This window comes from Bufo bufo, chromosome 3 (genome assembly GCF_905171765.1).
Source record: "Bufo bufo chromosome 3, aBufBuf1.1, whole genome shotgun sequence".
NCBI lineage: Eukaryota > Metazoa > Chordata > Amphibia > Anura > Bufonidae > Bufo > Bufo bufo.
The window spans coordinates 461403593-461416440 of NC_053391.1; the positions used below are offsets into that span (position 1 = coordinate 461403593).

At 45.6% G+C, this 12848-nt stretch overlaps 1 long non-coding RNA gene across 1 annotated transcript in view; it reads left to right on the top strand.

Moving 5' to 3' along the window:
• Positions 1-12848, top strand: part of LOC120995773 — a 45264-nt gene that overhangs the window by 20000 nt on the left and 12416 nt on the right. Inside the window, exon 2 of the long non-coding RNA XR_005777664.1 lies at positions 1600-1667. This is a non-coding gene — a long non-coding RNA (uncharacterized LOC120995773). The remainder of the gene's footprint in view (positions 1-1599; positions 1668-12848) is intronic.

Sequence of the window (12848 nt, forward strand, 5' to 3'; positions counted from 1 at the left end):
CTCTTGAAGCTCATCAAGAGAATGCCAAGAGTGTGCAAAGCAGTAATCAAAGCAAAAGGTGGCTACTTTGAAGAACCTAGAATATGACATATTTTCAGTTGTTTCACACTTGTTTGCTATGTATATAATTCCACATGTGTTAATTCATAGTTTTGATGCCTCAGTGTGAATCTACAATTTTCATAGTCATGAAAATAAAGAAAACTCTTTGAATGAGAAGGTGTGTCCAAACTTTTGGTCTGTACTGTATATTAAAGGCTCTGTGGAGCATCCAATCCGGATAGCCTCTTGTCTTGAGGCGAGTCCAGATAGCTCCACATTCATGGGAGAAAGCAGCTTCCGCGCTGCAATTTCTCCGTGCACGTATGAAGTCCCCCACTGGAATAGCTTTAATCGTATGTATGGGATGGTGGCTATTGGCCTTGAGAATAGTATTACCTGAGACTTCTTAATGGAACGTTTCAGTATAGATGTTCCGGTCGTGTACACCTGTCAATCTGAGATCTAAAAAGTTAACAGTATACTGATCCACGTAATGTGTAAACCTGAGACTGTATGGATTGTTATTGACATAATCCACGAAGTCTGGTATGGCAGACACATCCGCGTCCCAAATAATGAGCAGGTCATCGATGTATCTGCCATACCAGACCACCGCATCTACAAAAGGATTGTCGGTAGAGAACACACAGCACTCCTCCCAATATGTCATATTGAGGTTAGCTAAATATGAAGAATATTTCGCCCACATGGACACACCCCTTATTTGTAAAAAAATGTTTTATCAAAAGAAAAATTATTATGTGTCATAAGGAACAAGGTGACTTCCAAGATGTAATCTATAAATTCAGGTGTGTGTCTGCAGTACCCATGGAGGTGGTAGGCTAAAGCCCAAATTGCCACCTCATGGGGAATGGAAGGATAAAGTGAGACCACATCTAGGGTAAGCCATGAAAAATTACTATGCCATTGTTTGTCATAAACAGCCCGGAGAACATCTGCGGTGTCACGGATATATCCCGGTAGTCTCCTAACTAGAGGTTGCAACAAAGAATCCACCCACCCCCACAGTCTTTCCATCAAAGACCCAATGCCTGAAACAATAGGATTTTGGGCAATGCATGGATAATTGGTGTCACCGGTGCCTACATACACAGAAAATCATACACTTTCTGGTTAATGAATCCCCTATCAATTCATTTGTCAATAACGAGTGTATAATCCTTCTGATATTTGGATATTGGGTTTTCATCCAATCTCCTGTATTTGGAGGAATCGGATAGCAAATTCATCATTTCCAGATAATAAAACTCCCTATCCATGACTACCACAGAACCCCCTTATCAGCCATTTAATAATAAGATCTGACAGATTTTCAAATTGTTTTAGGGCATTCCGCTGTTTAATAGTCAAATTATGGTGTTCATATTTATCGGGGGATTTTTTGTTGTTATAAATATCCGTGAGTTACTTCTCGAGCACCTCTTGAAGAGTCTCCATACTATATGTATGTGAATTCACTGGATAGTACTGTGGGTTCATAGTTTTAAATTCCTGTTCACTAACTGTCCCCTTATAATCCATATTTTCTATCTGCAGGTCGATTAAGCAGATTAAAGAGCACTGCTCCTGGAAAGACAGACCATCAAACTCATTTTTTCTTATAGGTATGTCTGTCATCATATCACTCATTTCCATCTCTGTTTTAGAAAAGTGTCTCTTTAAAGTCAAATTCCTCACAAATTTGTTGACATCAAGAATGGTGTTAAATAAATCAAAATCATAGGTGGGAACAAAGTTAATTAAGTCCCAACGACAATACATCAATTTCATCCTCTGTCAGGTTAGTTTCATTTTTTTTTTAATATATATATGTCACAGCCAGACAGCTGAGAAGCGCTCACAGGAGCTTCTCAGATCTTCCTCCTTGAATTTCTTTGTTTTGGTTTAGTTTCTCATCTCGTTAGTCTATCTTAGCTGTCATGCAGTTGGACTGATTGCTACCCTTTAAGTTACTCCCCATAATGCAGTAGTGTGCGGCTGATACAACTTCCTGGAGTGTGTGTGCATGCTGTTCCCAGTTCCCAGTTCCCAGTCCTCAGTCGTCAGTCGTCTGCAAGATAAGTGCTGTTTATGTATTTATGATTTTGTCTTTTCTGGATCCAGGTGACCCTGACTCCCTCCGTGTCAGTGTAGGGAGCCGGTGGTCGTGTCCCTTCACTATTGTAGGGTCTTAAGGTAATAGATAGCCGAGGAACGTGGATATGCGGCCATCCACCTTTGGGGTGTTCGCATAGGCTGAGCAGTGAGGGAGAGCGGCAGGTCTATTGCAGGGGTCTCCCTTTGTTCCTTAGTTGTGGATCCAGAGAGACATTGTTTATATGGTATTGTCTTGTTTCCTGTACACCATCCGTGACATTATAAGCCGCCAAAACCGTCTCAAGCATGGATCCGGTTTCACTTTTGGCTGAACGCTTTCAGGGTCTTTCTTTGGAGGTAGCTGATCTCCGTAAGACTTTTTCTCAGTTTCAAGTGACCGGTTCAGCTTGCGTTCATGGAGTTTGTGCTGAGCCTAAGATCTCGCTCCCGGATACGTTCTCCGGGGGTAGTGAGAATTTTGTGCGTTTTAGAGAGGCTTGCAAACTCCATTTTTGCCTTCTTCCCCATTCTTCTGGTGATGAAGAATGGAGGGTGGGGATCATTATATCGCTGCTCAGGGGTAACGCTCAGTCCTGGACCTTTTCGCTGCCGGAGGGGGCACGGCCCCTTCGTTCAGTGGATGAATTCTTTTTAGCCCTGGGTCAGATATATGATGATCCGGATCGTATTGCTCTGGCTGAGTCTAGACTACGTCTGTTATGCCAGGGTAAACAATCGGCAGAGATATACTGTTCAGAATTTCGGAGATGGGCAGCAGATACGGGTTGGAATGATGCTGCACTCCGAGGCAAATAAATGGTTGGAGTAACTTTTGCAGAGAGAATTGCCTCATAACATCTGTTTCTGAGGTTTCTACTAAGACTGTACCACCTTTCCTCTCTGAATTTTTGGATGTCTTCTCTGAGAGTGGAGTTCAGGGTTTACCTCCGCACAGGGAGTATGATTGCCCTATTAATCTCATCCCAGGCGCCAAGCTGCCTAAATCTCGTTTATACAATCTCTCCCAACCTGAGAGGGTCGCTATGCGGGCTTATATCTCTGAGAGTCTGAGAAAAGGACACATACGACCCTCGAAGTCACCTGTTGCCGCTGGTTTTTTCTTTGTTAAGAAAAAAGATGGTTCTTTAAGACCTTGTCTGGATTTCAGGGAGCTGAACAGTATCACTATTCGTGATCCTTATCCGCTTCCTCTGATCCCGGACCTGTTTAACCAGGTTGTTGGGGCTAAAGTCTTTTCCAAATTAGACCTAAGAGGGGCATACAACCTGGTTAGGGTCAGAGAAGGAGACGAATGGAAGACGGCTTTCAATACCCCTGAGGGCCATTTTGAGAATTTGGTTATGCCTTTTGGTTTGATGAATGCCCCAGCCGTTTTTCAGCATTTTGTCAACAGCATTTTTTATCATTTAATGGGAAAATTTGTATTAGCTTATTTGGATGACATTTTGATTTTTTCTCCTGATTTCAAGACTCATAAGGAACACTTACGTCAGGTCTTGCTCATCCTGCGGGAGAATAAATTATACGCGAAACTGGAAAAATGTGTGTTTGCGGTTCCAGAAATCCAATTTCTGGGGTTTCTTGTCTCCGCTTCTGGTTTTCGCATGGACCCCGAGAAGGTCCGCGCTGTGCTTGAGTGGGAGCTTCCTGAGAATCAGAAGGCGCTGATGCGTTTTTTGGGCTTTGCCAATTATTACAGGAAATTTATTTTCAATTATTCCTCTGTTGTTAAACCACTCACTGATATGACCAGAAAGGGGGTAGATTTTTCTTCCTGGTCAGTAGAGGCGCGTAAGGCCTTTTCTAATATCAAGGAGAGTTTTGCTTCCGCTCCCATCCTAGTACAACCTGATATTTCGTTACCCTTCATAGTTGAGGTTGATGCTTCTGAGGTAGGGGTGGGTGCGGTCTTGTCTCAGGGTTCCTCTCCTGCCAAATGGCAACCGTGTGCCTTTTTCTCAAAGAAACTCTCCTCCGCAGAGAGAAATTATGATGTGGGAGATAGGGAATTGTTGGCCATCAAGTTGGCTTTTGAGGAATGGCGCCATTGGCTAGAGGGAGCCAGACACCCTATTACCGTGTTTACTGACCATAAAAATCTGGCCTACTTGGAGTCAGCCAAGCGTCTGAACCCGAGACAGGCCAGATGGTCTTTGTTCTTTTCAAGGTTTAATTTTGTTGTTACGTTCCGCCCTGGGGTTAAGAATGTGAAGGCAGATGCCCTGTCATGTTGTTTTCCGGGAGGTGGGAATTTTGAAGACCCGGGTCCCATTTTGGCTGAAGGTGTGGTGGTCTCTGCTCTTTTTCCTGAATTGGAGGCAGAGGTGCAGGCAGCCCAGTCAGAAGCTCCTGATCTTTGTCCTCCTGGGAGGTTGTTTGTGCCTCTCGCTTTGAGACACAAGATTTTTAAAGAACACCACGACACGGTCCTTGCTGGGCACCCGGGGGCAAGAGCCACACTGGATCTCATCGCTCTGAGATTCTGGTGGCCTGCGCTTCGTAAGTCGGTTGAGGGTTTTGTGGCAGCTTGCGAGACTTGCGCTCGTGCCAAGGTCCCTCATTCACGGCCATCAGGTCCTCTCCTTCCTTTGCCCATTCCTTCCCGTCCTTGGACACATCTGTCCATGGACTTCATAACGAACTTGCCTCGTTCCTCGGGGAAGTCTGTGATTCTGGTGGTGGTGGACCGTTTTAGCAAAATGGTGCATTTTATCCCTTTTCCTGGTTTGCCCAATGCTAAGACGCTGGCACAGGCATTTATTGACCACATTGTCAAATTGCATGGGATTCCTTCAGACATAGTCTCTGATAGGGGCACGCAGTTTGTTTCCAGATTCTGGAAGGCTTTCTGTTCTCGCTTGGGGGTTCGGTTGTCATTCTCTTCTGCTTTCCATCCGCAGTCGAATGGCCAGACAGAGCGCGTCAATCAGAATCTGGAGACATATCTGCGCTGTTTTGTGGCGGAGAATCAGGAGGATTGGTGTTCTTTTTTGTCCCTTGCTGAGTTTGCTTTAAATAACCGTCGTCAGGAGTCCTCTGATAAGTCACCATTTTTTGGTGCAAATGGGTTCCATCCGCAGTTTGGGACTTTCTCGGGAGAGGGCTCTTCTGGTTTGCCTGATGAGGACAGATTCTCCTCGTCTTTGTCATCTATTTGGCAAAAGATTCAGGATAATCTAAAGAGCATGAGTGAGAGATATAAGCGTGTGGCGGATAATAGACGTGTGCCTGGTCCGGACCTGAATGTTGGTGATCTGGTGTGGTTGTCTACCAAGAATATCAAATTGAAGGTTCCCTCCTGGAAGTTGGGTCCTAGGTTTATTGGGCCTTACAAGATCCTGTCTGTCATCAATCCTGTTGCCTACCGTCTTGATCTTCCTCATACTTGGAAGATCCATAATGTTTTTCATAAGTCCTTATTGAAACCTTATGTTCAACCTATTGTAACCTCGCCTTTGCCTCCTCCTCCGATTATGGTTGATGGAAATCTTGAATTTCAGGTCTCTAGGATTGTGGATTCTCGTCTTGTCCGCGGTTCCCTCCAGTACCTCGTTCATTAGGAGGGTTATGGTCCTGAGGAGAGGATGTGGGTCCCAGTGACGGACATTAAGGCCTCTCGTCTCATCAGGGCTTTCCATAGGTCCCATCCTGAGAAGGTGGGCTCTGAGTGTCCGGACAGCTGAGAAGCGCTCACAGGAGCTTCTCAGATCTTCCTCCTTGAATTTCTTTGTTTTGGTTTAGTTTCTCATCTCGTTAGTCTATCTCAGCTGTCATGCAGTTGGACTGATTGCTACCCTTTAAGTTACTCCCCATAATGCAGTAGTGTGCGGCTGATACAACTTCCTGGAGTGTGTGTGCATGCTGTTCCCAGTTCCCAGTTCCCAGTCCTCAGTCGTCAGTCGTCTGCAAGATAAGTGCTGTTTATGTATTTATGATTTTGTCTTTTCTGGATCCAGGTGACCCTGACTCCCTCCGTGTCAGTGTAGGGAGCCGGTGGTCGTGTCCCTTCACTATTGTAGGGTCTTCAGGTAATAGATAGCCGAGGAACGTGGATATGCGGCCATCCACCTTTGGGGTGTTCGCATAGGCTGAGCAGTGAGGGAGAGTGGCAGGTCTATTGCAGGGGTCTCCCTTTGTTCCTTAGTTGTGGATCCAGAGAGACATTGTTTATATGGTATTGTCTTGTTTCCTGTACACCATCCGTGACAATATATTTGGACTTTCTACAGCTTAGTTTACTGTTCACTAAAATTCCTAGGTCCTTTTCTATATCAGTGTTACCCAATGTTTTACCATTTTGTATGTACTGGTTACTTGCATTATTCCATCACATAGAGATGGCCTTGCGGTTCGCCCGGCGGTCGTTTCACGGCAAACTTTGCATGTCTGCGATTCACCGAACATGCAAACATATGGAGATATTCGCGCCCGCCATATTCTTTTACATTATGAAGAACTTTGACCCATGACACATCCATCAGGTGGTACAGGACAGCCAATTGAGATGTTTCAGCATATGGACATACCCCCTACCTCATAAATAAACCTTATCTGGCCGCCATTTTACATTCAGTGTTTTGCCAGTGTAGGGAGAGGTTTCTGTGTGGAGCAGGGACAGGCTGTTAGGGACACCAAACTCTAGCTAATAGGGCCACAAAAGTCTTTTTAAGGACTGGTATAGGTGTGCTATCGAGATGTGTGATACACAGAGGGGTGCGATATACTTATAATATACTTTTATAATGAGTCAAAAACACATAGATCTATATAGTGATCACCTGGAAGTCAGGGGCCTAGAGGCTAGGGGCTTACTAGGGCCATTTTTATATAGGGTAAGGTTCCGGACGGGGTCGCTCTTATCAGGGCGGGTGGTCTGTGGTTAGGCTATCAGGGCCAGAATAGCACCCCCCTGTAGGGCAATATCAGGGACAGTTCTTTGCCCACCCTGTCCTTCAATACCACATCATCATCTAGCCCAGGGATAGATGTTTTTTTGCTTTCCCTCCGGGATTCAAGGATGTGCACTGGAACCCCCGGATTGTGGTAGGACATATGGTTTCTGATTTGGTGCCGCCGAGCACCTGATTTGGTGCCGCCGAGCACTTGTTATTGCCTACCACATCTATGCTTTTTGCTTAACTTTAGTAATTAAATTTATTTTCATTTTGAGGGATATCTTTTCCATTCACACGTCCGCAAAATGGGTCCGCATCCGTTCCGCAATTTTGCGGAACGGGTGCAGACCCATTTATTTTCAATGGGGTCGGAATGTGCTGATCCGCACTTCCGCATACGTGCTTCCGTTTCCGCAAAAAAATAGAACATGTCCTATTCTTGTCCACAATTGCAGACAAGATTAGGCATTTTCTATTATAGTGCCATCGACGTGCGGTCCGCAAATTGCAGAATGCACATTGCCGGTGTCCGTGTTTTGCGGATCCGCAAAACACTTACAGACGTGTGAATGGACCCTCATAGTAACATTATTAAAGGTTACGTTTTATCTTTATATATATTCTAATGGATTGTCTTCCTTGTACAATGTTATAATATACTTTCTATGTTAGAAAGTATATTATAGTGCATTTGTATTGTGCGGCAGTTGTGTGCGGTTCTGCTGCAATACTGCAGGTATATAGAGGGACAAGCGTTATTGGAACAAATCATTTCTACTGGTGTGATATACCATTCGTCCCCCCAAAAAACGGATTGAAGCGGAGTGTTATATACCAATATACTTACTTTATAGTGCATTTGGGTACTGTATAGTGCATTTGTTCATGCGCGGACGCGAAAATTATATTGCCGATATTTCGCATTGAAAGAAATTATGAATGGAGATCGCAAATTCGAATAATACATCTGGTATGTCACTGTCCATGTTGTGGGACTATTTGTGCACTTCTAGTAATTATTTCTTGACTGCAAATATGAGCTGAAGGTTTTACAGGTTCGCCTGCCATTAAAATGAATGGGACCCACCGCGAACTTGCGGTTCGCGAACATTTGATCGCGTTCGCGAACCGTCCCGGCAGATGTTCGTCCATCACTACCCATGTGCATAACCTTACATTTGTCAGTGTTAAACCTCATCTGCCACTTCTCTGCCCAAGCCCCTAATCAATCCAGATCCATCTGTAGCAGTATACTGTCCTCTTCTGTGTTAATTACTTTACACAGTTTAGTGTCATCTGCAAAAATTGATATTTTACTGTGCAAGCCTTCTACAAGATCATTAATAAATATATTGAAGAGAATAGGGCCTAATACTGACCCATCAGGTACTCCACTAGTGACAGTGACACAATCTGAGTGTGTACCATTAATAATCACCCTCTGTTTTCTATCCCTGACCCAGTTACTTACCCACATACAGACATTTTCTCCCAGTCCTCATTTTATATACTAACTAGTGTTGGGCGAGCATGCTCGGCCGAACACCATTTTGACTCGAACATCGCGATGCTTAGCACCGCGTGTACTCGAGCGCGATGATCAAATTTCCTCCCCGCACGTTTGTTGGCTGCTATGCAGCCAATAAACGTGCGGAGAAGTACTGGCACTCACTGTAATGCCGTAGCCATGTTGGTTACTGGCATTACAGTGATTGGCTGGCCAGAACGTGTCATCGGGTTCGGCTCAGTCTTAGTCAGGGCGAGCTGCAACAGAAGGGACAAATAGTGTAGGGACAGGAATTTTTCATTTTTTTGTCAGGGTTCAGTGTTGAAAGATGTTAGAGACCCAAAAGTCCTTTTAAGGACTATTGTTTTATCTGTCTGCAATATATATTATTAGAGCAACCTGCGCTAAATTGCGTGCAATTGTTTGGCCGCTGCTGACAGTGACACAACCTCTGCTACATCTGTTGTGTTACATTTGCGCATCCTAAATATCTGTAGCATTCAATGTAATTTTTTATTAGCCTGCTGCTGACAGCGATATTACCTGCGCTACATCTCCTGTATAACGTTTGCGCATCCTAATTATCTGTGACATTCATTGTAATTTTTTCTTAGCCGCTGGTGACAGCGACATTACCTGAGCTACATCTCCTGTATAACGTTTGCGCATCCTAAATATCTGTGACATTCAGTGTAATTTTTTCTTAGCCGCTGGTGACAGCGACATTACCTGCGCCACATCTCCTGTATAACATTTGCGCCTCCTAAATATCTGTGACATTCAGTGTAATTTTTTCGCCTCTGGTGACAGCAACATTACCTGCGCTACATCTCCTGTATAACATTTGCGCATCCTAAATATCTGTGACATTCAGTGTAATTTTTTCTTAGCCGCTGGTGACAGCAACAATACCTGAGCTACATCTCCTGTATAACGTTTGCGCATCCTAAATATCTGTGACATTCAGTGTAATTTTTTCTTAGCCGCCGGTGACAGCGACATTACCTGCACTACATCTCCTGTATAACGTTTGCGCATTATAAATATCTGTGACTGGATTTATTCTATGTAACAAGGCCAGTGTTTTATACCACCGTGACGTTAATTTGTATTGCATCTCTTGATACAAATAGCATCTTGAGATTGAGTGAGCATTCTTCAGTATGTGGCTTGTTTGTGTCGCGTTAAATGGAGAGTTCAGGTCCTTGCTCCAGTTCTCCAAGTAAGTTAAAGGTTTAATCGAATCAGTTATTAATTTATAACACTTAGATATCAGATGATCCCTGGAAGAGCGACTGCGGAGGAGAGATGAGACCACAGTCTCTTTAGCTGGGGCAGCATGATCAGGGTGAATCTTATTTAGAAGATCCGAAAATCTTTGGTATTGAGCAGTAGGGATGCTTATCTGACTATAGATGAGTTTTAATTTGTTTAAGGGCAAGGTTTTCCCATTTTCATAAAAGTTTTTAATAGGAGTCTCTCCTAATAGTTTGTTGCTTTTGAATATTTTGTGCCATATATGCCAAGTATTGGGGACGAGACTTATGAGTGGTGTATCTAGGCTTTTGTTAGAGAGAAAGTTCAGGGTTTTGTTGATTGCATGCCATCTTTTGAGGGAGAATTTTGTTAATGGATTTTTGATCCTTCTCAGATTTTGAGTATAGTTAGTTGTCTTCCATAACATAGAGAATAGGCTAATCTCCGAACAATCTGTTTAATTTATTTAGGCATACACTTACAAAACCTATGCTACCAGTGTCGGACTGGGGTGCCTAGGGCCCACCAGTAAAATTTATTTTGGGGGCCCACTGTACGGATACATTCAAATATTACCTGCTCACACAGCAGCAAGATGCTACCGGATGATTGAATATAGGGGTCCCTGCAACGACTTTGAGAAGGTAGGTCCTGGGAAGAAGAGGACACTGGTAGCGTTCCTCTATACCCTGAAGTCATCTCAGCTCTGATCGTGTCTATAATAATAGAATTTTCTTTAATAATCTATCGAGTTTTTATTTGAACATCGGCTGGTTGAGGTGTTGTACATTGAATATATGTCTGTAGTGCAGTAAGTCTACTGTGTTATGTGCCACTTGTGCAGGGGGTGGGGGACTAGGGACCCACCTTGCTCAGGGGCCCACCGGGGGATTCACCTGTAACCCTGTGGGCCAGTCCGAGTCTGTACGCTACTGTACGTGTACAATACTTGCAAGCATATATACCGTTTAATATGCTCAAGGCGAGCTGTAAGGGACGGGGAAGTGGCTGTGCTGTTGATGGTGCATGCAGAGGCCGTGGCCCTGTGTGCTGTGAAACTGTGCCTACTGCCAGAGCACAAGAAACACACTCATCCACGATACCTAGCTTCATGTCCCAGTTAGCAGGGCGGCGCAGTACACCACTCTCGAAGTCACACCAGTGCGACCAGGTGGTCGGTTGGATTGCAGCAGATAATGCTTCTAGTCGGTTAAGCACCACCCTGTCTTCCACAAAGTCCAGTCTCAGTAGCCAAGAGTCTGGTCAATAGAATCCTCACCCTGATCCTCCCACCATGGAGAGTCTTGGCAAACAAGTGATCCCACACTCGGTTTTTCCGAGGAGCTCTTTTCATCGCCATTCCTTGATTTGGGCCTCTCGCCATGCCAGCTTGAAGAGGGACATGAGGAGATCTTGTGCAGGGGCGTAGCTATAGGGGGTGCAAAGGTAGCAGTCGTTACCGGGCCCAGGAGCCTGAGGGGCCCCAAAGACCCTTGTGCCACATAAGAAGACACCAGTATTATAGCAAATACATACTGGTCAAGTTGCCGCCTGGAGGGAAGGGGTTAGGTCAGGAATTTGGCATGGGCGGAGGGAAGTGCAGTTTCAATTTTTGCCTCAGGCAGCATGAAGGCTATGTGCTTCCCTGCCCCTGGCCACAAAGCACTGAGGGAAGGAGGGCCCAAGCTGAACTCTTGCACCAGGGCCCATGAAACTTTAGCTATGCCCCCTGATCTTGTGCACTGATTCCCAAACTCTTGAGCATCCACAGTCAGAAGAAGATGGTGGGGAACGGCAATTAGTGTTTCACAAGGTGGATGATGATGATGAGACAAGGTTGCCAATAAGTCAACGGCAATTAGTGTCTCAAGAGGTTGATGATGAGGATGAGACACAGTTGTCAATAGGTGAGGTTCTTGTTAGGTCAACAAGACAGGAGGATGACCAGAGTGAGGAAGTGGAAGAGGAGGTGGTGGACGATGAAATCACTGACCCAACCTGGGAAGGTGGCAAGCCGAGCGAGGGCAGCAGTACAGTGGGGGAGGGATCCGCAGCACTGAAACAGGCTGGAAGAGGCAGTGGGGTGGCAAAAGGGAGAAGGCGGGCCACACCAAACAGGCCCGCAACTGTTCCCCGGAGCACCCCCTTGTGGCAATCTCCCTTGCCAAGGGGTAGGTGTTCCGCAGTCTAGCGCTTTTTTGAGGAAAGTGCGGACAATAAAATAATTGTCATTTGAAACCTGTGCCATACCAAAATGAGCAGGGGCGTGAACACTAGCAACCTCACCACCACCAACATGGCATCAAAGCACCTTAGTAGTGGGCCAAATACCTAGGTCCACAATCAGTGTCTGCGGGTAACACCACTGCCTCCTCTTCCCCTGTGTTACGTGCTGGCCAATCCCCTGTCCAAGACGCAGGCCCGAATGCCTCCCGCCCTGCACCTGAACTTTTTGCAAGCACCATCAGCTAGCACATCCACTTCTGTGTCCCAGCGCAGCGTACAGATGTCCATACCCCAGGCCTTCGAATGAAAGCACAAATACCCAGCCACCCACCATAGCACTAAATGCGCATCTTTCCAAATTGCTGGCCCTGGAAATGTTGCCATTTAGGCTTGTGGACACAGAGGCTTTTCGCAGCCTGATGGCGGCGGCCGTCCCTCGTTACTCATTCCCCAGCCGCCACTTTTTTTCCTGGTTTGCCGTCCCCGCCTTACACCAGTATGTGTCCCGTAACATCACCCGTGCCCTGACCAACGCAGTTATTGGGAAGGTCCACTTAACGACTGACACATGGACAAGTGCTTTTGGCTAGGGATGCTACATTTCCCTGATGGCACACTGGGTGAACGTTGTGGAGGCCGGGAGCGAGTCGTACCCTGGGATGGCACAGGTGCTACCGATGACAAGGATTGCGGGCCCTACGTCCATCAGGATTTCCGCAACCACCTACATTAATGGCTGCAACCCCCCCTTCTCCTCCTCCACCTCCTCCTCCACTTCTACATCTGAATTTTCATCTTGCAGC